At 43.5% G+C, this 19,449-nt stretch overlaps 1 protein-coding gene across 1 annotated transcript in view; it reads left to right on the top strand.

The window, feature by feature from the left end:
* Positions 1–19,449, top strand: part of LOC306940738 (disks large-associated protein 2-like) — a gene marked incomplete at its 3' end in the record, with an annotated part of 155,918 nt that overhangs the window by 83,030 nt on the left and 53,439 nt on the right. The gene's annotated exons all lie outside the window — the stretch shown is intronic.

The raw sequence follows: 19,449 nt of genomic DNA, 5'->3' as shown, positions 1-19,449 counted from the left end.
AGGTTAGCAAAAAAGGGCACCCCTCTGGGCCCTCTCATATTATCTTCAGGGTCCAGAGTGAACTAACAGTCCAGATTGTCGGCCTGGCCCTGTAGTTGTTGTCTAGACCAGAGGCAAACTCTGGACAGAGGCACAAAAAGAGAGGACATTTATGCCAACGCTGGAACATGCATAATATTAAAACAACTAGACCTTGCCAAAAAGTACAACCAGCCATTCATTTTTACTATTTTTTCTGTTTTGCTCTCTAGCTCTGGCAGCCTAAACAGCCTATCTTTTTAATTGTATTTCGTATTCATATATATATATATATATATATATATATATATATATATATATATATATATATATATATGGGGTTTTCTTCCTCATTTTGAGTTGCCAATTATTTGTACCCATTTCTCCCAATTTAGTCATTATGCCAATTACCTCCCCATACATTTCTGTGTTGCCAGTGCCACTACTATTGTATCCTACTAGCACACCTGCCAGTGAGGAGGCCCAGTCGGGAGGACCCACAGTGCCCCATCCTAGATCCTACTGCTCCCATTTTCAACACCCCCCACTAACAGGCATCACCCCAGCCTGTAGGGTTCACTGGCACAATAACAAGCCCTCCCTGCTTGGCTTCCCTCCCCCAAACATTGCCAGTTGTGTTCGTAATCATATGCAGTAGAGCTGGAACACCCGAGCACCGTATTGAGATGTTAACACATTTTGTGCCCAAGACGTCTGTGGACGTCTTTGGTATTACCGCACGGGCATAGCCCAAGACGTCTGTGGACGTCTTTGAAAAAAAAAGATATATATATATATATATATATATATATATATACATATATATATATATATATATATTCTTTTTTTATTTATTTTTAAAAATCATAAAAATCAAAACAATGATCTTTTTTTTTTTTAATACGTGGTGCCAAAGTTTGTGTTTTCGCCATTGAGAATGCATTTGGCCTTTAAATTAAATAACTCAGAAACTATAAAACATTTCAAAGTAAAAAGTTCCAGCATGTGTCTCCAGTCTCCACAGTCAGCTGAATTATAAAAAATGTGAATGGATTTTCTAGGTGAAAGTGATTTTTGGGCAGTTTTGCGTGGGCTCTTTAAGAACCACATGGTCTCTATTCTGGGGGCAAACATTCTGCAATAATAGCAGATCTACAAGCTCACAATGCATAGTGTTGCAACCTTTTGTGAGCATGTAGATTGGCTATTTTCACTGTATATTTTTGTTGTAGAAGGAAAAAATGAGCAGACCAATTCTGAAACGCTGGGGGAACCCAGTCATGTAAGTATAGGGCATAAGTGGTTAATGGTGATTTAATTTCACAACGGTGATAAATAATGTTGAGGCTTTAGGGCAAACACTCAAGGCAGCCAGGTCAGGAAGATGCTGATGCTGCAATGTTTAAAGGGTGCGTGGTGGTGTTAACGGTGGTGGGTTGCTGACTTTCTGTGTCTATGTCATGTTCAAGACGGAGGGGCAGGCACTTGTGCAGTCTCACTGAATTCGAAATCAAATGCTGTTATGGGGATTTTCTTTTTTTAATTGAGTCTGCTCAGACATACGTAAGTTGATTGGGCATGATTGAATCCACCTGCAACCCACGCTGGGCAACCTACATTGTAGAGGGTACCTTTTTTTTGGGCGGAAGTTGCAGGATTTTGGCGGAAGTACAGCTCAAGGAAATGACGTTGACACTTTACAAATCCGTTTACATTCTCCATGAATGAAACAAGTGTTGTGATTGGTCGAAAAAATATCGTATCCGACACTTCCACCGATACCGTCTCTGCCTTAGGTTGTGACCAGGCTTTTCTCTTCGCAGATGAGTAAGGCTGGGACAGAGGCTACCTGCAACCCATTCGCTGATTATATATTCAGCCTAGTCGATGAAACCCAGCTCGCCACCTCACTGTGGTACTCCTATTCACCACTCCACTTTACACTGGTACCCCTGCTACTTTCTAATGATATGGCCTCCCAGTCCACACTTTAGCTATCGATAGTTAGGTACAGTAAGTAACTTAGGTGTGCAGCTGTAGAACTAAGCCTTTATTACAGTATGTATACATTGAAGCTGCAATCTCAAACTTATATTAATACAATATTACTATTATTACATGTGCAGTGGTTGGAGGTAGCTAGTCTCCATATTCTTCCGTTACATAGCCTACTTTAGACCCTGATGTCAGGTAGAACACCTACTGCTTGACAAGTACTGCAATAATCTCATAGTGCAATGTCTCCTTTCACCAGGCGGGGACGCCAGAGTGGTAGAAATCTGGTCCCTCATGCAAGAGACCAGGGTAGGTAGATCCTGGGTAGGACAATAAAGTTATCGATTTCAGCTTTAACACAGGCACAGCAGGATTACCCCCTTTGAAATAACAATAACATACATGTAGGATACAATTATTCTCAGCTGTTGTTAGACACCCAACTATACGCAGTCTGTTATGGGATATAAATAAACGATGGGCTGTGTGTTGGGGACAAAAAAAAAGGATTGTCAATACAGTAGTAAATAATACCCAGCCGTTTCTAATTGTTTTGCATAGCCCTTTCCACGCACTGGAACAACTGGCAGCTTTTGGGTTAATCTGATTAGTGTGTGATGATGACACACTAATCATGTGAGGTGTGCATCAGCTGCTTTCTATGAACTTCATACACAGTAAAATGCTGGTCTGCTCCTCTGTGATGTATATTACTGTTTTGCCATCATGTGTAGCGTGTGGCAGGCAGGATAGAACAAATGTGTAGTCCCTTACTGACTGTGAGGGTACCAGGTCTCCAGTCATTCAGACACGTTACCTTGGAGTGTTTGGCCAGCACAATAGAGGACAACTTGAGGGAGAGGTAGTGCCGTGATCCCCCCCCCCCCCCCACCCCCCGCATCATGATCATTAGGTACTATGATTATTGGCCTAGTAGGAGGAAGATGTTTTTCAAAAGTGATACAAAAAGTGTTAAAATTAAGTGTTTATGTGGCCACACCCACCAGTTCATTAAGTAAACCTGGTTTTCACCTTAGCACCACCGACCTGAACTTAAGCCTCACCCACAGGCCACAGCTGTATGATAATGGGGGAGGGGTTAGGATTAATGGGGGAGGGGTTAGCTTTCAGCTTTCAGAAAGAAACCAAAAATACACAGGGAAGACTTATATTTGAATATTATAGCCACATCTGGGGGTCTATTAGAGTAATGTTAACTCCATACGACACCTACAAAACAGAAAATGTACAAAAATCACAGCACTCCATCTTTAAAATACACTCCCGCCCGCTGGTCCGCACATCCTTTGAGGATGTGGCCTGTGATTAGCCTGGTAAATCACATCCTTTGAGGATGTGGCCTGCGATTAGCCTGGTAAATCACATCCTTTGAGGATGTGGCCTGCGATTAGCCTGGTAAATCACATCCTTTGAGGATGTGGCCTGCGATTAGCCTGGTAAATCACATCCTTTGAGGATGTGGCCTGCGATTAGCCTGGTAAATCACATCCTTTGAGGATGTGGCCTGCGATTAGCCTGGTAAATCACAATGAAAAGTGAATTCCACGAGCGGGGTGGTTTACCAGGCTAGCCTGGGATGCCATCAGGGACAGATGCTCACCCGTCTGAAGGCTTGCACACATCAGCCTCCTCAGTTGTTGCCAACTCTGGCAATTGGTCTTTCAGTTTCTCCAACTCCTACTTGGTCATTCTTATAGTTCTCTGGAGGGCACCGCGGGTAGTTCTAAATTCTCTGATCCTGACACAGTGTTATGTGTGTGTGGTGCTTTATTATAAGCCCTATTTGAATAATTATGAACATTTTAAACAACAAATATCTTCTCTTATGGTGGCACCATTTTTTTCCAAAGGCTCTCCGCAGCCAAATAAATATCAATCTGGGGGTACATGTACGTAAAATGTTTGAGAACCACTGCTCTAGACCCTGTCTCTCAACCTGACGTCTCCATTTGAGTATATCCACTGCAACACATCTGAAGGTCAAGCTCATGTACAGTATGTCCACCCCCAGTGATATACAGCAGCCATTGAAACAAATGATGTCTCTTGGGCTCAAACACCCCAGCCACTCTGTGCTTAGAGAGCATGACGCACGCACGCACGCACGCACGCACGCATAAATGTAGCCAAATGGTTCCATTTGTAAATTCTCAGTTACAAATGGATAAATGAACACTGAGGATTTGTGTGTGTGTGTGTGTGTGTGTGTGTGTGTGTGTGTGTGTGTGTGTGTGTGTGTGTGTGTGTGTGTGTGTGTGTGTGTGTGTGTGTGTGTGTGTGTGTGTGTGTGTGTGTGTGTGTGTGTGTGTGTGTGTGTGTGAGAGAGACACTGTGTGTGTGTGTGTGTGTGTGTGTGTGTGTGTGTGTGTGTGTGTGTGTGTGACACTGTGTGTGTGTGTGTGTGTGTGACACTGTGTGTGCGTGCGTGTGAAGTTATGGAGACAGATTAGGCTAATGGTCTGCGTCTCTGTCCAAGGGGCACGTTTCAACATCTGGCTGGCTGACTTGCGTGCACCTTGTAATTGTAATGAATAAGCTGTCAAAACTTGGACCCTGCAGGCCTTGCATCAGTAATGAGTCCATAGGTTGCATTCTATATGTGACCAACAGCAATATAGTACAACGTTTGCAGCAGTAGTTTCAAGCACCTAAAGCAGATTTAAGATGAAATTTCAGAATCTGTAACAATTCCACTATCAATGCATTAAAGTGTAAGTGATTTTTAAGTATTAAATATCTCTATATATTCTGATAGGAATCATTGCTGTGGAGTGTTTGTTTAGTTGTAGGGGTCTCCCTGTCTCTCCAGAAAATACTTTTTCAGATTTTATCCAATCACAAGAGGAAATAGGGTTAGCATACACAAGTGGAATTGGAATTAATGAAACAAACAATGAGCTGACAAAATGATTACTATCGGAATAAAGAGCCACCTCTTCGTGGGTACTTGCTCAACCTATCGGCTCACTCTTTGTGGGGCTCAAGCCCACTTAATTCTGCCTGCCTTGTTACATACACGTGCATTCGTACCAGCACGACCACAAGTATTGTGGTCGTGCTGGTACGAATGCACGTGCATGCTTGGTAGGTATTAATGGTGACATAATTAAGATATGTATCAATGCCGGGTTATAACTGGCTTTTGATGGTGACGTAATAAAGATAGTTTTCAGATTACATACATGTATACATACAGATATTACCTTTAATTCACCCGACACTGAAACATATCCTAATTACGTCACCATCGACAGCCCGTTATAATACAACATTGAAATATATCTTAATTACGATCAACATCAGTATATATACCTACCAAGCATATGCACGTAAAAAAGCCAGCCGACCACAGTATAGTACTTTCAACTTACATACATGTATACATACATGCGTTACCTGTTACCCAACCAATATTGAAACATATCGTAATTACGTCCCCATTGACAGCCAGTTATAACCTGACTTTAGTATTTAATTTCAATGTTTTACAGAGAGGCTGAGATTTGAAAGTTTACATTTGTACACTCCATGGAGACAAATACATTTGCATTGTGGGCGTGGAATTTTCTCAAATGTATAATAATAGATGGAAGTAGATTCCCACTCTACAGTAGATAGAGTAATATTAGTAATACTAACCACTACCAGTAAGACGCCTTAGGGCGAGGTTGTGTGCATGCATCTGCCTGGGTGACAGCAGACTGCTGGGCGAGCGCTGGCACTTTGGCATGGGGTGTCAGATCAACATATATAATTAATTCTGTACTGGCCATATGGAGCGTGTCTTGAGTGCACAGGGTTTGATGAGGACAGATCAACATATGGAATGTCAGAACAGGTCAGCTCCATATATGGAGATCTATAGGGTGGCAGCGGGAGCAGTGTCTTGAGTGTACAGGGTTTGATGAGGGCCCTGGTAGGGCCGGGCCTTAATTTTCGGCCTGTTGAGTTTTCGCCGGCTGCACTAATAACTTTGGGGCAGGCCCATCTAGAGTTTAAATGGACAGGTATCAGTCAAAAGAGAGACAGATGAAGGATGGATGGGGAAGGATCAACATATGGAATGTCAGAAAAGATCAGCTCCATATACTGTATGGAGATCTAATGGTTTGAGGTGTAGAGTTGCTGGCCAATATTGATGACATCAGGGATCTCCATATATGGGCTTAATATTGATGACATCACGTAATGTCACGAGGCATGACCATATATGGGGCGTGATGGGCTTAATATTGATGACATCAGGGAACTTCATCCCTGATGATGTCACCATATGGGGGCATTCCCATATATGGTCATGCCTGGGGTGACCAACCAACGAAACAACTGACGGGAAATGCACGATTTCATAGTTAACTGCGACCTGTGGTCGCAATTAGTAATGTGAGAGGTGAGAGGAGAACGTCAGTCTCTTGAAAGATAGAAGGAAGGCTACAAGTACACAAATAACTCAGTAATACAGTGGTCTATAAGCTAGGCATCACAAGATCTGGGGCTTGTACGTCTAATACATCCTGTTCATATCCAGACCATATGTTTTTGAGTGGTGTAAACCACTCCTACAACTGGCTTTTGTGTGCATAAAAAAATGACCATGGTTGCTATGTTCAAAATAATTTCTGACGTAATTAAATCACACCCGGGTGAACTGGATGACCGTAGCAACCGTGGTCATTTTCTCTGCACAGAAAAAGCCAGTTGTGAAATCACATCCGGGTGTGATTTCATTACGTCAGATCAGAGCTGATCAGGCTACATAATACCTTACCTTATTTCATTACGTCAGACATTACGTCAGACCACAGCTGATCATGCTATATAAAACCTTACACCACTCAGTTCACACAGGTGTGATTTTTATTGATAGACATTTGAGTGGAAGCAGTCACAGGGCAGGCCAGCAGTTAAAAGCTAAATGTTTAGGGAATGAAACATGTTGCCTTGTTGAAGGGATGGAGTCAGGCAGGAGGGAGGCCAAGCGACTCCTACGGGCTGGCATTACGCCTGTCAGCGGGTCCTGTTGTTGAGAAGGAGTAGGACCGAGGCACTACAGTACATCCTCCTGGTGGGTGGCTCCTCATTGGTACTGTAGGTGAGCCAGAAGGGTACCACAGCAGTGGCAAATCACAGAAATGTGTGGGAAGGGATTCCTTGTATTGGAATTTTGAAAAGTAGTCACTGCTGTTTCTTTACAGAGAGAGAGAGAGAGAGAGAGAGAGAGAGAGAGAGAGAGAGAGAGAGAGAGAGACAGACAGAGATGCCGTTTATTTCAATACATAGCCTACATGTTATTACTTGCGCAAGCAGAGCGTGCAAGTAATGTTTTTTGTCCGGTGCCCCGATGCGTATGTCCCGTGGCAGCGTATGACGTAATGATTAATTTGTGCTTCATATGGCATTGGTGTCAGATTACATACATATACATACATAGAGGCATTTCCTTTAATCCACCCGACACTGAAACATATCATTATTACGTCACCATCGAGAGCCAGTTATACCCTGGCATTGGTACATATCTTCATCACGTCATACGCATCAAAAGACACCAGTAACCACAGTATACTGCTAATCAACTTACAAATTACATATACATATATACATAGCTGCGTATTCAAAAATCTGAATTATACATTTTCAAAATCAAGAGTCAAAATCAATCTGAATTTTAGAAGGGGCACCAGTGAAATGAGTTTAGGAATAAGCACAAGATTAATTTGTATTTAACCCTTAAGTTTAAACCACTAATAAAATAATTAAAAAGATTATAAAATAATCAATTGTTATTTTATCTCAATAAATCTATGAAATCTGAAGGTAAGAGATCTTTTCCATTACATAGCCTTTCTTACTTTGCATGTGTCAAAAACCAGTAACTTGAGCAAAGATCAGACTTGTTTAAAAAAATGAATCAATTTATTTCCACACCTAAGCTAGACAAACTCAATAAAATGGATCACAATAATTAAAGAGTTAATGCAGGATTCAAATAGAATTTAAGAAACAAATCAAATGATAATGAAATGATATGATAGATAATGTTCTTTGCCATGAACTTAGAAACTTGATGTAATGGTTCACTTTTCTGAGTGTTGGTTTGTTGAGAGCTTTGAGAGAGAGAGACAGACTTGGTGGTCGTCTGTCTTCTGATGGAGAGAGGAATAGCGTGGCAGGCAGGCGGCAGGGGGTTGGATCGTCTGGGTAACCCCTGAGCCTCTCGTCGTAGTGCCTTGGATTGCCTGGGATCGCCTGGGTCAGAGCAGCGGGGGTTGGTCTGTGTAGCGATGTGGCCAAGACCCTCTCATCAGACATCCTTCTCTCTGGTTCCTTGTCCCTCTCCTCTCCCTCCATCCGTCATCCGTCTTTTCCTCTGAATCCCTCCGGATCCCCTCGTTCCCGGATTCCTGGCTGGCTTCATCTTCCTCCTCATTATATAGCTCTGTTCGTTGTGCAATGCATGGCTCAGTTACCATATGGCGGTCACTCTCATTGCAAGTTGCAGACATTGAGGTGTGACGCAAGTTCCTTTCAATATGCATTCCCAGAAGTTGTTGTTGTGAGGCAAAGTCTCTTTGAAGTTCATTTTTGGAAAGGGTGTACGCATGCACTTATCATGGCTTTAGACCACAATAGAACACACAATCTGCAATAATTACATTTATTGTACAGTGAATGTCATATTTCCAATCAATGATCAAGGAATTGTGGATGAATGATTTTATGACTGAGTGGAACATTCAAACATTATGACATATCCAAAGTCAGGGTGTGATCTGTGGCGATGACACTTAATCCAACTGAATGGAAATGATACATATGTATCCTGTGGGACTGAGTCTCTGAGTCTGTAGGGAAACAAGCCATTTGAATGGGTACTTTCTTGTATAAGTACATGAAGGCCAGGGCTTGGAATTGAACAGTTCCCAGTCATACATGTCAATTTTGCCAGCATTGGCAGTGTGTGTATCACTTGATGCTGTCTCAGTCAGAATGTACCATACTGACCATTCTTGAGGGTCAATAGGTCAGCAGACCCCTCTGCAGGCTATATCTGTCCGGCTCTCTCTCTTGCGTGCTGTGTGCACGTCATACTGGGACAGAGAGATCACTTCATTATGTTCATTAGATTATCCAATGCTATATGTGCTATAGCTGGATCCGATTGTTTAATTGTGCTTTATACCACCTGGTCTACTACAACGCCATACGCAGCCACGGCATACGCATAAAACAACCTTAATTGGTTGTTATTCATTACGTAACCAGTCAATGTTTTTAAATCATTAAAAATGAATTACGATCATTTACAAGGTTCAAAAGGTTCAAGGTTTATTCAAGAGTTGTCAAATAAGCAATATTTTCTTTCAGTCTAACAGATAAACCCAAAGAAGATACTTAAATATAATAGAATCTAATAGGAAGATGGCCTACAATAACATACAGGACGTTCAAACAGTGCAGTGTGACTCTGATCTGAGGAGCGTGGCAACAATCATGGACATTCATAAGGAAGGGTGCATATACCAGGAATGTCCCCATGAGGACTGCAAGGTCAAGATTGTTGACCTTAAGAATGGAAATTACCGCCGTGAGAAATGTAGAAGAGAATTTCCTGAATTCGAATGTAGACTCAATATAGAAGACTTTCGTGGCGAGAAATTGGTGTCATGCTCCCAGGAAATAGTTGGATACTGGATACTATTGAAATACTATTTTTTTACCTCCAAAATCTAGCTAAACCTAATAATTCAATATTGAAACCGTTACTTCACAGAGAGGCTGAGATTTGAAAGTTCGTAGCGGTCGACAGACGACAGTACTTGCGCGCTCTGCTTGCGCACTAGTAGGCCATTTATGGCACTCGACAGAGTGCCGTTCTAGTTGCTAATATGTTCAAAGACGTCTAATCTTGTAACAATTTCAAGAACCCATAAGCCTTCTGGTATTCTCTTCTATCTGTCATCTCGGGGTTCCGACGTACAGAGACACCTTTAATAGGCGGTAAAGAACATACAGTAACTGAGAATGCTTATATGTTTATAGTTGATGCCAAGATATAACTCTTGAGAGAGGGGGCGTAGAATACGCACATCGACAGGTGGGTGCTAGGCTAAAGAGACTTGGATGAGAATGGATGAAGCGCGCACACCAAAGGTACAAAAAAATACATATTTATTCATTTATTTATTTATTATTCTTTTTATTATACATGTATACATAGGAGCATTACCTCTAATCCTCCCGACACTAATCGTCATTACGTCACCATCGAAAACCAATTACACTCTGGCATTGGGACCTTTAATCCACATCTTTATTACGTCATCATTGAGAGCTAGTCATCATTGAGAGCTAGCATATGACGCCAGTTATACCCTGACGTCATATGCTGGGACGGTGCATACGCATCAAAAGTAACCACAGTATATCGCTAATCAACTTACAAATTACATATACATATACATATACATAGAGGCATTTCCTTTAATCCACCCGACACTGATCGAGATATACGTCACCATTGAAGGCATTGGGTCCTTTAATCCACATCTTTATTACGATATACTTCATAATACTACTTTTTTACGTGCAAAAAATAGGTACGTAGCAAATAGCTAAACCTAATAATTCAATATTTAAATCGTTCTTTCAAAGAGAAGATGAGATTTGACAGTTTGTAGCGGTCGACAGTACTTGCGCGCTCTGCTTGCGCACTACTTGTGTGCAAGCACACACACTTGTGTGCAACAAGCAAGTAGGCACTCGACAGAGTGCAGTTCTAGTTTCTACTGTACTTGATGTTTGTCCTGTGTGTGCTGACATCATTGTATCTCATTATATACAGTATACTGCTCCTGTATATATTGTCGTGCTTTCACATCATGCATGAGCAGATCCATTTCCTAATTCCAAATTGCTGAATCTGCTATGCCAGTGCACCTTAGCCTGGCTCCAGCCCCTAGCTAGCCACGGCCATTAAAAATATGTTCTTCTGGCGAATCAGGTCTGGTGACTCTATGGCAGCCTTGGTTGAAAATCTGATAGTGTGGCTCAGTGCCGTTTCAACTCGATGATGTCAAACAACAAACATGGCTGCCCCCACTGTGGTAATTGCGACCGTATCGATCTGGCTATTAAATCGCCCCATGATAAATAGTTTCTTTACAGAAACGACAGGTTTTAGAAACATCATCATCCGACATATTTGACCGTGTTTGTTTACATGCTAGTAGCACTCGTTGGCCATGTTTGTTTGGTTTTCAACGGGGCTTAGCCACATTGTCAATGACGTCATCTGCTTTGCTACTATTTTGATTGCTTGGTCCAATCGCTTTGGCAACGCCCATCCCAGAAACTATATGGGAAGGGCTTTCAGTCTGAATAATGCAAGCTCCCAGTGAGGCTCTCCAACGTTGAAGCACTCGGCCCTACTGGTCAGAGGAGGGACTGCAGGCGGACCCGTGGAGTTATGACGAGGAAACCACGTGCAGCTGGGGTTTAACATTGAGCTGTCTAACTAGCTAAATTGGAGTTGGACAGACCCCCAAGGCACTTGGGCCTTGTGCTTTAGTTCTTGTGCCACCTTGTGCCATGCATTTTCTAAACTAGTCCTTACCCGTTCTGAATATATGAACTGCAAATGATGTTCAGTGTGGTGTCGAAACAGCGCGTGTGTTCACGTTAACATGCCCCGTCCGAGTTGTTTTCCCCGTGTGGGTGTGTTACGTGGAATTTTCCCTGTGTGGGTCTGTTACGCGGAAAAGTGTGTCCCAGTATTAATCTGTGTCCGTGTGACCCGGAAGCCGTCCCAACACCCGGAATAGTACAGACACACACACAGCGATCGGTGAATTTAGTAATGATAGGGCCCTATAGGTGTGTGACAAAAACCATTATTGAACCAACCTTCTGCGCAACAGTTCCACAGTATTTGTCTGGGGGGGTTATAGCCATTCCTGCACACAAAGAAAAAGGGTTTTCAACATAGTCTCATGAATGTGCAACAGTTTGTCTGTGCCATGCCTATACTGTATGCCGTGTCTCCTGCACTGACTGACACATTTTTCTAGTGAATTGCTGTCTCATATAGTAACCCAGGATTGCCTCTGGTCCAGCTCATAACTGTAGTAATTGGGCTCGCATGACTTTCTTTCTGTCTGTAATTTAGGAACATGGCTATAATTCCCCTGGGCATTGGTGCTCTGTTCTCACTGTAACCTCCCAGGTGGTGAGAGAGGAAAAGTGCACACTCGGCAGACTTATGTTCATGACATCTTTGCTAACGGGGCTTTGAAGGAAGATGACACAAGCAGGCCAGCTAATTACCATGTTGCCTTACCAGGCTTGCCATTGCTGAGACCTTGACTCCCTTCTGTTACCAATCAGATAAAACATGGCACCCACAGTCACAGGCAAATCATTCAGTGCCAATTACAGTGCTAATTAAAATTGGGGCCAATTAATAGCCCTACTGCATTTGAACATAATGACGCTAGCAAGGTTCCCCAAATGCTACTGTGAACCAATGAAGAGAGGGAGAGAGGTACACTATAGAGGGTATGCGCATGCATAAAGTGAATGGCAGATCAAGTGGCAAAGTGAGTGACAAAGTGAATTTAATGTTGTTTAAGTCATTTAATGCAATCAAATGGGACTTTTCTGTTTGGATGTATGGGCTGTCAAGGCCAGAAAGTAGTTTTTTGCCACTCAGTAGGCATTCCTGCATAACTTCCAGGTATGATGATGTCATGCGCATACCCTCTATACAGAGAGAGTGGGAGATGGAGTGTGAGAGGGGGAAGGAGGAACAGGGCAATAGACCATATTCACAAGGCGGCCATGTTGGCATTTTGCATTGAAAAAGCAGGGTGGCAACGCGTTATTCAAAATCTGAAAAGGTTGCGTAAAGACCCGCCCCTGCCTGCCTCTGATTGGCCTACCGACACTGCCGGTCTTTACTCCGTAGTTCCTCCTCCGAGGAAAGTCTGGTGACACATAGGGTTACTTCATGGTGGGAAATATATATTGCTCGGTGTTGTCATTGCCTTGGGGGGGTGTAATAATTTACTATTCTATCCATATCGGGTCGGCTCTAGCGAACTTCGCAACGTTCGACATGGCAATTTGCACGCTTTAGCGTGCTCGGTGGTGTCTCGTGGCTCAAGTTCACTAGAGACGGTACACCTCCGTCGTGGTCTAATACTATACTTTATCGACCAAAAAATACTAGTTGTTGGGAAAAATAGTTGCAGCAGCGGGACGCAAACCCATGCAGGCAGCAGGATTCATAGGCTAATAATTAGACCATCATACTAGCGAGTTGTCTGTCAGAATTGGTTTCCCAGCTTTAGTAGAAGGTGAGAATGCCCTGCCCCTACTATTACATCACTACTAGTAGGAGAGGGGCCAATCAGAGGCAGGCGGGGGGGTCTTTACGCAACCCTATCGTTACTGGGAATGATGCGCTGGCAACAGGGTGGCATTTCATCAACTTAAAGATGGCTGCCGTGTGAATATGGTGACCAATACTGGGTACCACGCAGATAAACACAGGGCAATAACATCATTAACGCTGGGCAAGCTGGTGGAGTCTCGCTGCAGTCAGCGTGAGGAACCTAGAGAAGTTCAGCAGCTCGGACAGCACCGTTGCCTGGGGAGACTAGTTAAGGAGAGGAAAGGTACAGTACTTGTTTGTTTTAGTCATGATTTATCAGCATCCTGGGTGGCTTGGTTTCAGGCTTAAAATAATTAATATAAATATTTTCAGAAATCTCTGAAATCTGTAGAACCACACGTTTTTCTCTATGGAGAATAACATGGGGTCATCTTAAAATCGTCTCATATAAGAATTGTGTCTATGTATCGTCTAAGACAGTCAGTCAGTCATATACAGTATGACACAGTCTGTTTCTAGCGAGAACTAATTCTGCAACAGTGTTTCCTCTCAGTCAGTTGATTCTTCATATCCATATGAGTGAAACGGCCAGAGGGTAGCCTAATGCATGTCAAACGGGGTCCTTGAAATTAAATTTAAATGGTTGAGAATCACTGCTAGAGCCGTAAAAAATCTTCTCTCATGGTGGTCCTTGGCATAGCTTTTCAAATGGGGGTCCACAGGCTAATACATGTCAATTTGGGAGTCCTTGACATGAAAAAGTTTGAGAACCACTGCTGTATCTCTCCCTCCGTCCTTATACTGTAGCTGTCCTCGGCCGCCTCCACCTCTTTCTTCATGTCCTTCTGAAGAGCTTTGGCGCCCTGCCATGAAAGCCCTCATGCTCCTCTTCAACAGGGCTTTACTGTCCCTTATTGATCCAGGACTTGATGTTGGGGAATACAATGCTGCGCACTCCTCACAGAGCCGGATGTCGTCCGTAGAGAGTGCGAGCAGGAGAGGTAGAGTAAGTGTTACCCTCCAGGCAGGCAAACATTGCTAGCGACCCAGGTGTGATAGGAACCATGGGACTGTTGAGGATAAATAACCAGGGAGAGCCCTGCGATTGGTTGAAGTGAGTAACATGGCAGCACGAGGGAGAGCCTACAGTTGGGTGCCACCGATATTGTCCCTTATCATTTGACCCATTTAGGCCTGACCTCAAAATTAAAAGAAAATCCTTCTAAATCCTCCAGTTTTCTGAAATAAATATTTTCACGATTTTTCAAAAATAGCAGACCTACAAGCTCGTAGCGCGCCACTCGGTGGCGCGCTATGAGCTTGTAGATCTGCTATTTTTCAATAGCTAAATTATAACATAATGTTTAAAACACCAAAAGGAGTTCCCGCCCAAAATGGGTTAAAAGTCCTTTTGCGCCAGATCACGCAAACCTCAGCAAAAAGAAAAGGACAATATCGATGGCCTCCAACTGTATAAGCCCTGGGGCTGTTGTTCTGAGAGCTGTAGCTGTGACTGTCCACTGGGACTGCTGGTACAGCTACACTGACACAATGTTCTATACTTACACTGCTGCATGCCTGATCAATACTGCACCGTAGGGCTCAAACATGTAATGTAGTACTGTATGTAACGTTGCATGCACTCGTAAATCACCGTCTCCTGGAAGTCTAAGCCACACTGTGTCTGCCAGTGGCATTGATTTAGACCCAGTGGCTAATTTGACATGTCAATTTATCCATTGTTATCCTCATTTATGTCGAGATTTTAAAGCTAAAATGTAATTAAGCTGGTTTGAGTTTAATCATCGTCAAGGATATTAAAAGTAATTCCCTTACCGGGATTCAACTCAATGTACTCTACCTTGTTTTTATCACTGCAGAACCTAATTAAGCTCACTTGTACAGTCTTTTACACAAGACGCTTTTTTTTAATATTTGGAACCGTTTACACAGAACCACGTAATTAGTACACAATCCCTTAATCACTGTTGTTGTTATTACTTGTGCGAGCAGAGCGACTGTATTCGGCTGCGTATGTCGGTGACACCCTCGGCCAACCAGGGATTGTGAAATGTTGGTGACATCCTCAGCCAATCAGGAACCACCGTTTTAGGAACCTGCACCGTTTTTACATAAACATACATAGTTACGTCATCAGCCAATCCCTGATTGGCCGAGGGGCATATGTCGGTGTTGTCCCTCGGCCAATCGGGAACGACCCTTTTTTACATAAACACACATAGTTACGTCATATGTGGATGACATATGTGGATGACGTAACCAATTTGAGTTTCAAACTTAGGACACTTAAAACATTTAGAACCCGTTGTAGTGGATATCTGGAATGGGATTCATATAGACATACTGTGTATGCATCTGTATCTGTATCTGTATAACTCAGATGTTTCAATAACTTGGTTGAGGTAAATTGCGCGCTCCGCTCACGCACAAGTAGGCCATTCATGGACAACTTGTGCCATTTGTGTGCGAAGCGCAAGTTGGCAGCTCGTCGGAGTGCATTTCTAGTTAGGTATAGATAGCACTGCTCTACTACTGTATATACTGTAAATCTTCATACAATATTCTAACATCTTTGCTGATGCATGTCATCATATCTGATGTTCGTCTCCAGTTGCTATGGCTACAACCTACGCACTTCCTGCCATTTGCCTCCAACATTGTATTCAATACTGCATAGTTAATCACATTTTTACAAATATTTCAGGGCTCCTTTGTCAGTCAGTCCCTCATTCATAATTCAGTGTGGGAGTTCATGCCAGTTTCATTAACTCTGCGCCTTTCATTCTCTACATTTTTGTCCCACGATTTTGTAACCCATTTTTTCACCCAGTGTCAATTATCTAATGTAATCCTGGACTCTACACTTCCTCTGCCAAGCTGGGGAGAGCAATGGACTGACCGCATGCTTCCTTCAATTCAATGCATGAGGAGTCCAAGCCGCTTCTTTTCACCTGACAGGGGGGAGTTTCCCGGTTGGATGTACTGTAGCACGTGAAAGGAACACGTTATTCCAAACAGTTCCTTTCCCCTCCATCAGGCGCCCTGGCTGGCCAGGGGGAGGCCGTATAGAGGCCAGGATTACTGCATGTTTTTTGTAAGGGTACCTACCTACCCTAGGGGACACGGGGAGAACATGCAAACTCCACACAGAAAGGCCCTTTTGCCAATCCCACCTCTGGTATGGGCGTTGATGACACGGAGGAGAGAACAAGCCCCCAGCGCCCCCCCCCCCCCCCCCCCCCCCCAGCATCCCCAGCGGGAACCAAACCCAGGTTCTTCTAGCTGTGAAGCGACAGCACTACCGACTGTGCCACCGTACCCCCTAAGTCCGTGCCTTTCATGACAGTGTGTTGGTTTGGTTAATATCAGCCTTGGGCACAAGTGTGCGTGCGTGCGTGTGTGCGTTTTCTCTAGCTGTATTTCCAAAGATTCCTGGCTATACAGTACTGTCACAGGTATGCCTGTGCTTTGATCTGCATTGTCTCTTATAAGCTTATCTGCATTCCTTTCCCATTCCCACCAGTCTGACGACGCTGCAGGATATTGCCACTGATTCCTTCCACCAGTGCTCTTGACTAATCTTGCCTGGTGCACGGGACATTGGCAGAGCACCACAAGCTGTCTGTCTGATGGTGCACGGGACATTGGCAGAGCACCACAAGCTGTCTGTCTGATGGTGCACGGGACATTGGCAGAGCACCACAACGCTGTCTGTCTGATGGTGCACGGGACATTGGCAGAGCACCACAAGCTGTCTGTCTGATGGTGCACGGGACATTGGCAGAGCACCACAACGCTGTCTGTCTGATGGTGCACGGGACATTGGCAGAGCACCACAAGCTGTCTGTCTGATGGTGCACGGGACATTGGCAGAGCACCACAACGCTGTCTGTCTGATGGTGCACGGGACATTGGCAGAGCACCACAAGCTGTCTGTCTGATGGTGCACGGGACATTGGCAGAGCACCACAAACGCTGTCTGTCTGATGGCATGAGTATAAGCATTTATATGAACAAATATGTTCATGGTGGATTTTACCTACTTGCCCTACAGTATTTTATACGTTGTGCGATGAAAATAGTTATACTAAGCTGGTCTGATCTGCTATTTTGACTTTTTTTGTGCCTATAATGACATGCCCAAAAGACATAGAAAGTAGTTCAAATGCACACCCCACAGAGATATAATAGCTTAAAAAAAGAAAGTACACAGCTGACATTCAGCTCTAATTGGTTATTGATGATGATGTCACCCCAACTCTGGCTTTGTTTACTGCACATACTGCAAATAATTACTGCCCTCATTTGAGTCATCACAATTTTTGTGACATTCTGGTGAGAATCTGATATCATTATATCGGTCAGTGCTGAACAGTCACATAAAATAGGCAAAATAACGGGGCCAGAGATGGGAGCGACGGTGTGACATGAAGTGAAAGAGAAAGCTGAGCTGAAAAGGATCCGTGGTGAGCTTGACAAATTAGAGACATAGTTGTTGCCGGGACAACCTTTTGTGTTTTATAGTAAATGAATGCCCTACTTGATCATACTACAGCGTCACACAAAAGCATCAAATGTGGCAAACAAGATCAAAACTTTTTTTATTTGATTCCTTTAAAGGTAACAGTTTTGGACAACTGAGGTGTACACTGTACACCCGACAATATACTGTACAGTAGTAGATTCAAGATTCAAGAGGGTTTTATTTATCACTCCCTCATATACAGGTACAAGCAGTGAAACATTGGTGGTACATGTTCCGTAAGCCAAGAACACAATATAACAAGATATTATTATTTTTTGTAATATAAATTAGGTTAAGTTGTTAGTTGGGGGGGGGGGGGGTGTTTAGTTTGTATAATTATGTAGATTAACATAAATACTATAGGGGCTATTTACAGATTGAATGCATTACATACACATGTTGAGTATGGAAGGGTCCAGTGTAATGCATGCTAAACGACAACCTGGGATTGAACCAGCTTTGTTTGGGACAAAGCACTTCTTGCTGACCTGTCTCAGTTCTTGCACTGTAATTAATTAACCACTATTGTATTTGAGGATACAATTCCCCCAATTCTGCGACGCTCTATAGCGATAGTGTATACCGATTTGTGTGATGTATGGTTAAAATCTCTCTCTAGGTCGTCCTCAGACAAGCCCTCCATCGTCGTTTCCAGTCATCATGATTCTCCATACATCTGGCCAGTTCGTTGGTACTTTGCGCTCCTGCGTCGTTCTTGAGTACATCCACGTATGTTAGTGTGGGACGTCCTCGTGACCGGTGCCCGTGTGTTGGTTCCCACAGCACTAGTTTGCTGGCTGGCAGCTCTTGGTGTCTTTGGCAGTGTCCTGCTAGTCTCATTCTCCTGGCTGCTATTTTCTGGCTCACCCTTGGCATTCCATCATACAGATTTGTGTTGGTAAGTAAAAATCGACCTCATGGTGGCGCTATAACAGGCCATTATGAGGAATTTGGGGCAGAGGTTTGTCGTTGGCATGCAGACTATAGAGTTTGGCATCGGCCGGGTCAACGGTGCCGGAGATTAGCTGTACACGGACGGACGGACGGACGGATGGACACACACACACACACACACACACACACACACACACACACACACACACATGGATGGAGTGCAAAACATACTCTCTCCCCATGCCTTCGGCCTGGTGGAGACAACTACCGATCTGCAAGCTACACGTCCAGTCCAGAAGTAGCACATTGTGAGATTGTAGATCTGTTGTTTCCGTTAACGTTTTTTATTTATTTTGAAAATAACGTTTTGAAGAGAATGATATGACCGGGCCATTGAACTTTGGGTCGTAAGGCAGCCTGCATGCTATTACAGCAGAGCAACATGATTCCAGACATACAGAGTCGTTTGTGAAAGTATAGCTACAATAACTCATGGCACCCATATAATAGGCCATGGCACCAATAGGGGAGAGAAGCTGGGAGGGTGATATTGAGAAGGACGAGGGGGAGCTGGGAGGGT

Source organism: Electrona antarctica, assembly GCF_951216825.1.
Source record: "Electrona antarctica genome assembly, chromosome: 17".
Classification (NCBI taxonomy): domain Eukaryota; kingdom Metazoa; phylum Chordata; class Actinopteri; order Myctophiformes; family Myctophidae; genus Electrona; species Electrona antarctica.
The sequence above is the reverse complement of the archived record's forward strand: the minus strand, read 5'-3'. Positions and strand labels throughout refer to the sequence as shown.